At 41.7% G+C, this 13916-nt stretch overlaps 1 non-coding gene across 1 annotated transcript; it reads left to right on the top strand.

Moving 5' to 3' along the window:
• Window positions 1-432: 432 nt before the first annotated feature.
• TRNAG-UCC (transfer RNA glycine (anticodon UCC)) lies at window positions 433-506 on the top strand. Its single transcript has one exon. It is a non-coding gene; the product is annotated as a tRNA-Gly (tRNA).
• The last annotated feature ends 13410 nt before the right edge of the window (window positions 507-13916 follow it).

Here is a 13916-nt window from a genome sequence, read left to right as displayed (position 1 = left end):
CCTGCGCGCCACAGAACCCGTGCTCCACCAGAGAAGCTGCCACAACGAGAAGCCCGTGCACCGCAACCGGAGAAAAGCCCGTGCAGCAACAAAGAGCCAGCACGGCTGAGAGTAAACGCAAAGAAACAAAATGCGAGTCTCATCAAAAGGAGAAAATCTCAACAAGGAAACGAATCATGAAAAACAACCAAATAGCGCTTATAGAACTGAGAAATACAGTAACTAAAATTAAAAACCTTGCTGATGGACTCAGTGGAGATGACAAAGGATAGAATTAGTGAATTGAAGGTGTGTCAATAAAATTCAATCTGCACTACAGAGAGAATAAAGACTGAAAATATACGCAAAAAACATATCTGACAAATGACTCTTATCCAATATATACAAAGAACATTTAAAACTCAACAATAAGAAAACAGCCTGACTGGGAATTCCCTGGTGGTCTAGTGGTTAGGACTCCTGTGCTTCCACTGCAGAGGGCCAGGGTTCAATCCCTGGTCAGGGAACTAAGGTTCCAAAAGCTGTGCCACCAAAAAAAAAAAAAAAAAACCCAAACCCAAAAACAAACGAACAAAACACCAACCAAACACAATCTGATTAAAAATTAGGCCAAAGATTTTAATAGACACCTCATCAAAGAAGATATAAAGATGGCAAATAAGCATATGAAAAGATGCTCTACAACATATGTCCACATATAAAACATATTAAAGCAATAGTTAGATGCCATTACATACTTAGTAGAATGTTCAAAATCCAGAACCTGGACAACATCAAATGCTGGATGTGAAGCCACAGGAACTTACATTCATTGCTGGTGGGGATGTAAGATGGTACAGCCACTTTGGAAGACAGCATGGCGGTTTCTTACAAAACTAAACATGTTCTTACTATACAATCCAGCAATCACACTCCTAGGTATTTACCTAAAGGAACTGAAAAGTATGTCCACACAAAGACCTATACAAAGATTTTCTTAGAAGATTTACTCATAATTGCCAAAACTTGAAAACAACCAAGATGTTCTTGTGTAGAGAATGGATGAATACATATGGTACACCCATACAATGGAATATTATGCACTGTTAAAAAGAAATGAGCTATCAAGCCAGGAAAAGATATAGAAGGAACTTAAGTGCATAATATTAAGTTAAAGAGGCTAGTCTGAAAAGACTGTATACTGTATGATTCTAACACGTGACATTCTGGAAAAGGCAAAACTATGGAGACAGTAAAAATATCAGTGGTCATGAGGAGTTGGGGGATGGGGGATGAATAGCCAGAGCACAAAAGATTTTTTTGCGCAGTGAAAATAATGCTATAATTTGGACACATGTCATTATACACTTGTCCAAACTCATAGAATGCATGAAACAAAAAAGTGACTGTGTAATTCGGGTAATTATGATGTGTCAGCGTAGACTCACCAGTTGCAACAAACGTACCAGTTCGTGGGGAATGTTGATAATAGGGGAGGTTGTGCAGGTGTAGGGGCATGGAGTATACGGGAAATCTCTGTACCTTCATTTTTATTTTGCTTTGAAGCTAAAACTATTCTTTAAAAAAAAAAGGATTAAAAAAAATTGAATAGAATCTTGCAGATCTGTGGGACAACAACAAAGGACTTCACCTTTGTGTTATCGGAGTTTCAGAAGAGAAGAAAGGAACTTCCCTGGTGGTCCAGTGTCTAAGGCTATGAGCTCCCAGTGCAGGGGGCCTGGGTTTGATCCCAGGTCAGGGAACTAGATCCCTCATGCCACAACTAAGGCCTGGTACAGCTAAATAAATAAATTAAATGTTTCTTAAAAGAAACAGAGGAGAAAGTGTAGGATCAAAAAAATGTTCAAGGAAATAATATTTGGTCATGTTCCAAATTTGGTGAAAGACATAAAAATATAGATATAAGGAGTCAAGTACATCCCAAACAGGATAAATTCAAAGAGAGCCACAGCAAGATGCCTCATATTTAAACATTTAGAAAACAAAGACAAAGAAAAAAGGTTCAAAGCAGCAGAGAGAAATGCATCATTTAACACAGTGTGGTAAGCATCGACGTCAGTGGGCTGTGATGGATTACACGGTAATACCTAGAACAGGAATTAGGGGGAAAAAAAACCTACGTATACATTTATACATACATGTGTATATAAATGCATATTTATACAAACCTTTACTATACAAAGCAATATACTAAAAATATTATAAATATGTCACACTTGGAACTCTAAAAACAATACCTAAATGCTTAGGTAACCCACATGAAGGCAGCAGGGAGCAACAGAGGATGAGAAATAGAAGGAAAAGACAGAAATACGTATAAAATGGCATGTGTGGGCCTTAACACATCAATAGCTACTTTAAATGTTTAAAAACATTTTAAAACTTTTAGGGATTTATTTTGGTTGCGCCGGGTCTTTGGAGCTGCGGGAGGGTTCCTCCTAGTTGTGGAGCAGTGTCTACTCTACGCTGCAGTGCTCGGGCTTCAGGAGCTGGGGCACACGGGCTTAACTGCTCCACAGCCATGTGGAGTCTTGCTGGACCAGGGATCGAACCCTTGTCCCCTGCACTGGCAGGCGGATTTTTATCCACTGTACCACTAGGGAAGTCCATCAATAGTTACTTTAAATGTAAATGGTGTTCAGTTCAGTTCAGCTCAGTCGCTCAGTCGTGTCCAACTCTGCGACCCCATGGACTGCAGCCAGGCCTCCCTGTCCATCACCAACTCCCGGAGTCCACCCAAACCCATGTCCACCGAGTCGGTGATGCCATCCAACCATCTCATCCTCTGTCGTCCCCTTCTCCTCCTGCCTTCAATCTTTCCCAATACCAGGGTCTTTTCCAATGAGTCAGTTCTTCGCATCAGGTGGACAAAGTATTGGAGTTTCAGCTTCAGCATCATTCCTTCCAGTGAACACCCAGGACTGATCTCCTTTAGGATGGACTGGTTGGATCTCCTTGCAGACCAAGGGACTCTCAAGAGTCTTCTCCAACACCACAGTTCAAAAACATCAATTCTTCGGTGCTCAGCTTTCTTTATAGTCCAGGTCTCACATTCATACATGACCACTGGAAAAACCATAGCCTTGACTAGACAGACCTTTGTTGGCAAAGTAATGTCTCTGCTTTTTAATATGCTATCTATGTTGGTCATAACTTTTCTTCCAAGGAGTAAGCATCTTTTAATTTCATGGCTGCAATCACCATCTGCAACTGTGGTTTTAGAGCTCAGAAAAATTAAGTCAGCCACTGTTTCCACTGTTTCCCTATCTATTTGCCATGAAGTGATGGGACCAGATGCTATGATCTTAGTTTTCTGAATGTTGAGTTTTAAGCCAAATTTTTCACTCCCTTCTTTCACTTTCATCAAAAGGCTCTTTAGTTCTTCTTCACTTTCTGCCATAAGGGTGGTGTCATCTGCATATCTGAGGTTATTGATATTTCTCCTGGCAATCTTGATTCCAGCTTGTGCTTCATCCAGCCCAGCATTTGTCATGATGTACTCTGCATATAAGTTAAATAAGCAGGGTGACAATATACAGCCTTGATGTACTCCTTTTCCTATTTGGAACCAGTCTGTTGTTCCATGTCCAGTTCTAACTGTTGCTTCCCGACCTGCATACAGGTTTCTCAAGAGGCAGGTCAGGTGGCCTGGTATGCCCATCTGCTTCAGAATTTTCCACAGTTTATTGTTATTCATATAGTCAAAGGCTTTGGCATAGTCAATAAAGCGGAAATAGATGTTTTTCTGGAACTCTCTTGCTTTTTCGATGATCCAGCGGATGTTGGCAGTTTGATCTCTGGTTCCTTTGCCTTTTCTAAATGCAGCTTGAACATCTGGAAGTTCACCCTTCACGTATTGCTGGAGCCTGGCTTGGAGAATTTTGAGCATTACTTTACTAGTGTGTGAAATGGTGTAGATATACCAAATAAAAGAGACTGGCAGAATGTGTAAAAAATTATGATCCAGCTGTATACTATCTAGGGAATTCCCCTGACTGTACACCATTTAGGATCAAAGAGCCATTATTGATACATTACTATTAAGTAAAGCCCTTCCTTGGTAGCTCAGATGGTAAAGCGTCTGCCTTCAGTGAGGGAGACCTGGGTTCAGTCCCTGGGTTGGGAAGATCCCTGAGTTGGGAAGATCCTCTGGAGAAGGAATTGGCAACCCACTCCAGTATTCTTGCCTGGAAAATATCTTGGATGGTGGAGCCTGGTGGGCTGCGGTCAACGGGGTAGCAAAGAGTTGGACGTAACTGAGCGACCAACACTCTCACTTTTCAAAGCCCATAGTTTATTTAGATTTTCTTAGTCCTTTTTCTGTTCCAGGATCCCATCCAGGAGACCGCATTCCACTTAATTGTCATTTCTCGTCAGGATCCTCTAACCTGTGAGTTTCTTGTACCTTCCTTGTTGATGACTTCGATAATTTTTTTTTTTTTTGGCTGAGCCGCACGGTTTGTGGGACCTTAGTTCCCTGACTAGGGATTGAACTTGGACCCTCAGCAGTGAGAGCTTGGAGTCCTAAATGCTTGACCCCCAAGGAATTTGCAACTTAGGCAGTTTTCTGAAAACTTTTTGGCCTTGCCACGCAGCATGTTCCCTGACCAGGGATCAAAACTGTATACCCTGCATTGAAAGTACAGAGTCTTAACCACTGGACCACCACGGAAGCCCCAACTTTGGCAGTTTTGAGAAGAACCGGTCAAGTATTTTGTAGTCTGCTCCAAAATGGATACTGGATTTGTCCAGTGTTTTCCTCATGAAACCAGGTTGTCGGCCGGGGCTTGGGTGGGAGGGGAGGGGAGAAACCACAGAGCTCTCCGTTTTCCATGACGTCGTATCAAGCACACGGGCTATCAACGTGAGTAATGACTGTTGATGTTGGCCTTGACCACCTGGCTGACGTAGTGTCTTTCAGGTTTCTCCATCATCAAATTATGCTTTGTTTCCTCTCTCCATATTGTACATTTTGGAAAGAAGTCCCAGTGCACAGCCTGGACCTAATAAGGGGAGAGGTATGCTCCCCCGCCTTGAGGGTAGAGTAGCTACATGAATTATTTGGAATTCTTTTGTGTATTAGTTTCCTCAAGCTGCCATAACAAATTACCACACACTAGATGGCTTAAAATAAGATAGGTATTCTCTCAGAGCTCTGGAGGTTAGAAGTCTGAGGTCGAGGTGTCTGCAGGGCCATGTTCCTTCTGAAGGGACCAGGGAAGAAATGTTCCTTGCCTTTTCTAGCTTTTTGGTGGCCTCAGGCATTACTTGGTTTGTGGCAACATGACGCCAGTCTACCGCCACCTGGTCATCTTCATGTATCTCTATGTCCTTATTATAAGGACACCAGTTGGGACTTCCCTGGTGGTCCAGTGGCTAAGACTTCTTGCTCCCAATGCAGGGGGTCCTGGTTCAACTCCTGGTCAGGGAACTAGCTCCCACGTGCCACAATTAAGAGCGCTCATGTTGCAACTAAGACCCGTTGCAGCCAAAAAAAATTTTTTTTAAAAGACAGCAATCATTGGATTAGGGGCTCACCCTGAATCCAGTATATCTTGAGATCCTTAACTAATTACATTTGGCAAGACCTTGTTTTTGAATTAAATCACATTCTGAGTTTCCAGGAGATCTGAGTTTTGGGGACACACCCTTCAGCCCACTCCATCCAGTGTGGGATATCTCGTCTCTGGCTCTCGTTAATTTATTCAATCATTTATATCATTATGAATTAATGGATACTTAATTTTTTACTTTGAGTCATAATCCAATGCTACTTTAATGTTTTGCTCAAATTGTTTCAGCTTGGTCATTGAAAGCTCTTTCAGTCGGTTCCTGTGATAGTATTATTATTATTGCTGTTGCTATTATTTCTTGGAGCACTTCCTTACTCTCTAGCAGTACAAGATGCTCCAGACTCATCTTGTATATTTCCTACCCCAGTCCTAGCATCAGCCATTGCTCTAAGGAGCCCTGGTTCCTTTTATTGGGGAATGGCATTAGAATCCAAAATCTGGGCATTAGGCCAAATTCTTAAGGTTTCTGGAGTGTCATTTCTTTTTTTTTTCCACTTTTTAAAATTTTATTTTTACTTTACAATATTGTATTGGTTTTGCCATACATTGACATGAATCAGCCATGGGTGTACATTTGTTCCCCATCTTGAACCCCCCGCCCACCTCCCTCCCCATCCCATCCCTCTGGGTCATCCCAGTGCACCAGCCCCAAGCATCCTGTATCATGCATCGAACCTGGACTGATTCACATATGATAATTTACATGTTTCAATACCATTCTCCCATATCATCCCACCCTCACCCTCTCCCACAGAGTCCAAAAGACTGTTCTGTACATCTGTGTCTCTTTTGCTGTCTCACATACAGGGTTATCGTTACCATCTTTCTAAATCCTATATATATTCGTTAGTATACTGTATTGGTGTTTTTCTTTCTGGCTTACTTCACTCTGTATAATAGGCTCCAGTTTCATCCACCTCATTAGAACTGATTCAAATGTATTCTTTTTAATGGCTGAGTAATATTCCATTGTGTATATGTACCACAGCTTTCCTATCCATTCATCTGCTGATGGACATCTGGGTTGCTTCCATGTCCTGGCTATCATAAACAGTGCTGCGATGAACATTGTGGAGTGTCATTTCTTTTAGGCCCTCTCAGCTGAGAGAGCGAAAAAATGTTTCTCATATATATAACACATACACATATTAAACACATCTATTATATAACAAATAATTTGTTATATAATAACAATAAAATAAGTTGCTTCAGTAGTGTCCGACTCTGTGCATTGAATGGATTGTAGCTTGCCATGGGATTCTCCAGGCAAGAATACTGGAGTGGGTTGCTATGCCCCCCTCCAAGGGATCTTCCTGACCCAGGGATCAAACCCATGTCTCTTACATCTCCTGCATTGGCAGTCAGATTCTTTACCACTAGTGCCTCCTGGGAAGCCCATTATATAACATGAGTGAATGATAATCAATCACTCAGTTGTGTCCGACTCTGCGACCCCATGGACTGTAACTTACCAGGCCTTCTCTGTCCGTGGATTTCTTCAGGCCGGAATACTGAAGTGGGTTGCCATTTCCTTCTCCAGGACTACATAACATATGTATATATATTAAAATTTGAAGAAGGCTGAACACCAAAAAATTGATGCTTTTGAACTGTGGTGCCGGAGAAGACTCTTGAGAGTCCCTTGGACTGCAAGGAGATCAAACTAGTCCATCCTAAAGGAAATCAACCCCCAATATTCATTGGAAGGACTGATGCTGAAGCTAAAGCTCCAATACTTTGGCCACCTGACGTGAAATGAGGCTGGGAGAGATTGAAGGCAAAAGGAGAAGGGGGCAGCAGAAGATAAGATGGTTAAGTAGCATCAGTGACTCAAGGACATGAATTTGAGCAAACCTTGGGAGATAGTGGAGGACAGAGGAGCCTGGCGTGCTATAGTCCATGGAGTCGCCAGGAACTGGACACGACTTAGCAACTGAACACAACAAAGTGGTGGTTCTGAGATTCAAAGAGGGACTGTTCTTTTGGCTTGGAAAATCTTTCTCCATTCCCAGACCAGGGCTTTGGCCACTTACCATTCCTGCTCCTGTCTTTCCCCAGAGGGCTCCACTAGTGCCTCACTAGTGGAGTAGGAAGCCCTACTCCTCCACCTCCAACTCCTTGAACCTCAAATTGAACTCATTACTTTCTTCCTCAAACCTGCGCTGACTTCTTTATTTACTCTTTCGGAGGGGGCAACCTTTCCTCTATCATGCGTGCCCTCCTCTGCTTCCGCCTGTATCTGGTCAGTTATCCAGCCTGTGAATTAACCCTGATGTCCCTTCCTTCTCTGCTCCATCACCACGGCTGCGCCTAAGGGCGGGGTCTCTCTAATCTGCCCCCGACACTTCGGACTTGGTGCTTCAGACAAACCATGCTCTCTCATGCCTTTGCACCTTTGCACTAACTGTTCTCTCTGCCAGGTTGTACCCCTCCCCTCATCAACTGCCTGGAAAATTCATAATTATCTTTTAAAATTCTTCTCGGGCATCTGGAAAGCTTTGCTTATCTTTTGTTTATACTTCAGCTACTCAAAATGTGGTCTGCAAATGACCACACTTAGAAACATCTCTGGGGAACTGGTGAGTGAGTGAAAGTCGCTCAGTCGTGTCCGACTCTTTGTGACCCCATAGACTTACAGTCCATGGAATTCTCCAGGCCAGAATACTGGAGTGGGTAGCCTTTCCCTTCTCGAGGGGATCTTCCCAACCCAGGGATCAAACCCAGATCTCCCGCATTGCAGGCGGATTCTTCACCAGCTGAGCTACAAGGGAAGCCCAAACTGGTAGGAATGTAGAATCTCAATTTCTATCCCAGAGCTACTGAATCTACATCTGCTTTTCAAAAGATGCACAGGGGATCCGTGTGCAGGCTGGACTTTGAGAAGCGTCATATACTACTTCCGACCCTGCCCTTCCATTGTGACTGAGGTGCATTTTTGGTAATTACTTGTGTCCATTTCCCCCTCAGGACTGTGAATTCCCTGAGGTCAGGGTCAGGGTTCACACCCCATTCAGGGGTCAGTCCAAGCCTTGGCAATTGGTACACATTGGTTGAACCCTCAGGGTTCTTTGGATCTGGTCTGAGCCCAGTGGCAAAAAAGAATTATGGAAGTAACGTTCTTTTTGAACATTATTTTACTTCATTCTCACAAAAATATTATCAAACAATACATGTGCATGCATGCTGAGTTGCTCAGTTGTATTCGACTCTTTGCAACTCCCTGGACTGTAGCTTGCCAGGCTCCTCTGTCCTAGGAATTTTCCAGGCAAGAATACTGGAATGGGTTGCCATTTTCTTCTTCAGGAGATCTTCCCAACCCAGGGCTCGAACTGGAGCCCCCTGTGTCTCCTGCGTTGGCAGGCGGATTCTTTACCACTGAGCCATCTGAAAACTGCCCAACAAGGCACATGTCCCGACTTCCCCTACAACCCGCCCCTGCACCGCCCAGCTTAGGATGAATTCATAGAAGAATCAAATGGAAAATGAACAAGGGTTAATGTTTAAGAATGTTTATAAAAATTTAGAAAGGATTTAATTGTCCTATTTTATGCAGCCATTAAAAATGGTGTTAGGACTTCCCTGGTGGTGCAGTGGATAAGACTGTCTGCCAGTGCAGGAGACATGTGTTCAATCCCTGGTCCAGGAAGATTCCATATACCACGGAGCAATGAAGCCCGTGTGCCACAACTACTGAGCCTGCGCTCCAGAGCATGCAAGCTGCAACTACTGAAACCGGTGCATCTAAAGCCTGCGCTCCACAACGAAAGAAGCCACTGCAAGGAAAAGCCCATTGGCCACAAGGAAGAGGAGCTCTCACTCATCGCAACTAGAGAAAGCCCATGCAAAGCAATGAAGACCCAGCGCAACTAGGAAATAAATAAATAAAATTTTAAAAAGAAAAAAGTGTTATGTGGGAGTGCTCTGGTTGTCCGATGCAGTGCTTTCACTGCAAAGCCTGGGGTTCTGTCCCTGGTTTTGGAAGTATGATCCTGAAAGCCACATAGTGTGGTGACAAAAAAAGTGTTATGTGAATATATACAGAAAAGTAATATTCATCATATAAAGACAACTTTATAATTAAAAAATTATGTATAAATTTAACAAATTCATACATATATATACATATATAAAATATATTATTTTTCAGATTTTTTTCATTTATAGGTTATTGCATAATGTTGAACATAGTTTCTTGTGCTAAATAGTGGGTCCTTTTTGGTTGTTAAAAATTATAGTTTATGTCTCCATTTTTAAATCATCATAAGAAATTGAACACACAATATGATGTTGTGTTCTTTTAGGTCATTTCAGTCATTTGAAGTTAGTATTCATTTCAATTTAGTTCAATTCAAATTAACAATTTGAAGTTAGTATTTAATAGCTGTATGTTTTGTATGGCTTGTGCATGCAGATATTCTAATTCTTGAGTTCCATATATTAATTTTTTTAGTTTCTTGTTTGTTTACTTGTTTCTGGCTTGATTTATCTTCTTTTACTATTTATGCACTATTGCGCTGCATTTAAATCTAAAATTAAATCAAGAAAACACAGCTACCACCATAAAATCACTGGTAAAACTATGTAACGCTTGTATTGTTTTATAATGACATGAGAAAATTCTTTGTGTACGAGAAGGGTGTCTATCCATTATTAGTCACATGTGGATAACATTCGGAGAAGGCAATGCATTGCACCCCACTCCAGTCCTCTTGCCTGGAAAATCCCATGGAGGGAGGAGCCTGGTGGGCTGCAGTCCATGGGGTCACTAAGAGTCGGACACGACTGAGCGACTTCACTTTCACTTTTCACTTTCATGCATTGGAGAAGGAACTGGCAACCCACTCCAGTGTTCTTACCTGGAGAATCCCAGGAATGGGGTCGCACAGAGTCGGACACGACTGAAGTGAGTTAGCAGCGGCAGCCGTGGATAACATTCGTGTATTTGAAACATACATAGAACTCACACACAGAATTTTTTTAACAAATTCAAGCAACATAGAATTATGTTGGTAAGCATTAAAAGTAACAGTCTGTCCCCCAGCATCTGATAACTGATGGGCTTTTCTCACTGATTCTTCTGAGTCACTCCCAACAAGGGCACTTGTCCTCGGAGGCCTGATATCTTTGGAGCCAAAGAGATCGAATTCCATCCAGAAGCAAAGGAAAGCTTTATAATTCCCTCAGAGAATTGAGAGCTAGGAGCTTGGACTCTGCAGAGTACACAGCTCCCTCTTCTCGGGCTCTGAGTGGGGTGCTTTCCAGGGTCCTTATCTGTAGGGAGGCGGGAGCTCAGGGCTCAGAGTGCCGAGTGCAGAGTCTCCGCACACGGCCCGCCGCCGCCAGCTGGAATTGCCTGTGGCGCGCAGCCCTTCTGCTGAGCTGAAATGAAGCAGCCATTTCGCGCCAGAACTCTCGTCTGAAGTGCTGTGTGGGTGCGGGATGCTGCGTGCCGCCCTGCTATGAGCAAGTAAAACTAGACTAAGTACAAAGGAAAAAGAAAAGGTTAGACTTTATTACCCAGATTCTATTTTTATTTCCTAGGAACTGTTAATGGGCTTTGCTGGTGACACTTTCTTCCTCTTAGAACTTCTGGTCCACAACATTATAAAGCAGCTACACTCCAAAAAAAAAAAAAAAAAAAAAAAATTAAACTCTTACCCCCCTCCCCCGCTACAAAAATGAGAACTTATTTTTCTGCCATTTGCTTTAATATTTTTCCAAGTCCTTTCACATGTCTACCTTGATTTTTTCAAATTGCTACTTCATTCAAGGGAGTACCATAATTTATTCCATTCCCGTGTTGACAGATGTTTTAGTTGTCTGTCATTGTTTCTTATTATATGAACAATATCATAATATCCTTTTACATATATATTTGGCTTTCTTTTATAAAATAAGTTTTTCTGATTTAAAAATAATGCATATACATGGTTAAGTTTTTAAAGAAATGTATAAAAAAGCATAATGCATAAAGGTGAAAATTTAAAAATCATCCTTAAGTCATCAACATGAGATACTGAATCTCAGTTTCTCAAAATATTTTAATTTCTTTTTCTAGAACTTAATAGAATAAAAAGAATGGAAGTAAAACCAAACTCTTCCTTCACCCCCCTCCCAATTGCTCTATATAATAAATAGATTGTGAAATAGTAAGAGATGGGAACATTCTGTATTTGGTTGAACTTTTTCTTCGTTGGTATAACTTTAAATTTCCATGTAATAAAATTTTGTCACTTGTGGAATAAAAATCAGAAAACAAGTATGATGGCTAGATAGAGAATAAATACACAATATACATTTAAGGAACAGAGTTTAAAACCTGAGTCCTCAGCACTTCCTTGGTGGTCATGTGGCTAAGACTGCATGCTCAAATGCAGAAGGCCCAGGTTCAATCCCTGGTCAGGGAACTAGATCCCCCATGCTGCAACTAAAACCTGGTGCAGCCAAATAAATGAGTAAAAATAAATGCTTAAAAAAGGACCCAAACCCTCTAGAAGCAACTGAGTAAACCTGGTCTCTAAGAAAATAGTCAATAAAAGTGATAATTACTTATAGGAAAAAGAGAAAAAGACATCTGAGGAAAGCACACCTGTTATCCTATTTTTTTCTTTCTAAAATAGCTTTAGTTAGAGGATAATTGCTTTACAATATTGTGTTGGCTTCTGCCGTACAACAGTGTGCATCAGCCACAAGTACACATATGCCCTTCACTCCTGAGTCCCCCCCACGCCCCACCCCATCTCACCGCTCTAGGTTGTCACAGAGCGCCAAGATGAGTTCCCTGTGCCCATATAGCACCTTCTCACTGGCTGTCTATTTCACAGGTGATAGTCTATTTATGTCAACGCAACTCTCTCAATTTGTCCCACCCTCCCCTTCCCCCTCTGGGTCCAAAGTCTGTTCTCTATGTCGGCATCTTTACTGTTGCCCTGCAAATAGGTTCATCAGTACTATTTTTCTAGAGTCCATATATTTGCATTAATATGTGAAATTTGTTTCTCTCTTTCTGACTTATTTCATGCTGTACAATAAGCTCCAGGTTCATCCACTTCACTAGAACTGACTCAAAAACATTCCTTTTTATGGCTGAGTAATATTCCATTGTATATATGTATCATATCTTATTTATCCATTCATCTTCCAATGGACATCTAGGTTGCTTCCATGTCCTAGCTATTGTAAATAGTGCTGCAGTGAACATTGGGGGTACATGTCTTTTTCATTTACAGTTTTCTCAGGATATATGCCCAGTAGTGAGGTTGCTGGGTCATACTGTAGTTTTATTCCTAGTTTTAAAAGAATCTCCATATTGTTCTCCACAGTGGCTGTATTAATTTACAATACCACCAGCAGCGCAAGAGGGTTCCCTTTTCTCCACATTGCCTCCAGCTTTTATTTTTTGTAGATTTTTTGATGATAGCCATTCTAACCAGAATTTTGGAAAACTCAGCAGTGGCCACAGGAATGGGAAAGGTCAGTTTTCATTCCAATCTCTATGAAAGGCAGTGCCAAAGAATGTTCAAACTACCGCACAATTGCACTCATCTCACACGCTACTAAAGTAATGCTCAAAATTCTCCAAGCCAGGCTTCAACAATACATGAATGGTGAACTTTCAGATGTTCAAGCTCGATTTAGAAAAGGCAGAGGAACCAGCGATCAAATTGCCAACATCTGCTGGATCATCGAAAAAGCAAGAGAGTTCCAGAAAAACATCTATTTCTGCTTTATTGACTATGCTAAAGCCTTTGACTGTGTGGATCACAACAAACTGTGGAAAATTCTTAAAGACATGGGAATACTAGACTACCTGACCTGCCTCTTGATAAATCTGTATGGAGGTTAGGAAGCAACAGTTAGAACTGGACATGGAACAACAGACTGCTTCCAAATAGGAAAAGGAGTACATCAAGGCTGTATATTGTCACCCTGCTTATTTAATTTATATGCAGCGTACTTCATGAGAAATGCTGGGCTGGATGAAGCACAAGCTGGAATCAGGATTGCTGGGAGAAATATCAATAACCTCAGATATGCAGATGACACCACCCTTATGGCAGAAAGTGGGAAAGAACTAAAGAGCCTCTTGATGAAAGTGAAAGAGGAGAGTGAAAAAGTTGGCTTAAAACTCAACATTCAGAAAGCTAAGATCATAGCATCTGGTCCCATCACTTCATGGCAAACAGATGGGGAAACAGTGGAAACAATGGCAGATTTTATTTTTGGGGGGCTCCAAAATCACTGCAGATGATGACTGCAGCCATGAAATGAAAAGAAACTTGCTCCTTGGAAGAAAAGTTACAACCAACCTAGACAGCATATTAAAAAGCAGAGACATGACTT

The sequence above is a fragment of the Odocoileus virginianus genome, chromosome 12, assembly GCF_023699985.2.
Source record: "Odocoileus virginianus isolate 20LAN1187 ecotype Illinois chromosome 12, Ovbor_1.2, whole genome shotgun sequence".
NCBI lineage: Eukaryota > Metazoa > Chordata > Mammalia > Artiodactyla > Cervidae > Odocoileus > Odocoileus virginianus.
The sequence above is the reverse complement of the archived record's forward strand: the minus strand, read 5'-3'. Positions and strand labels throughout refer to the sequence as shown.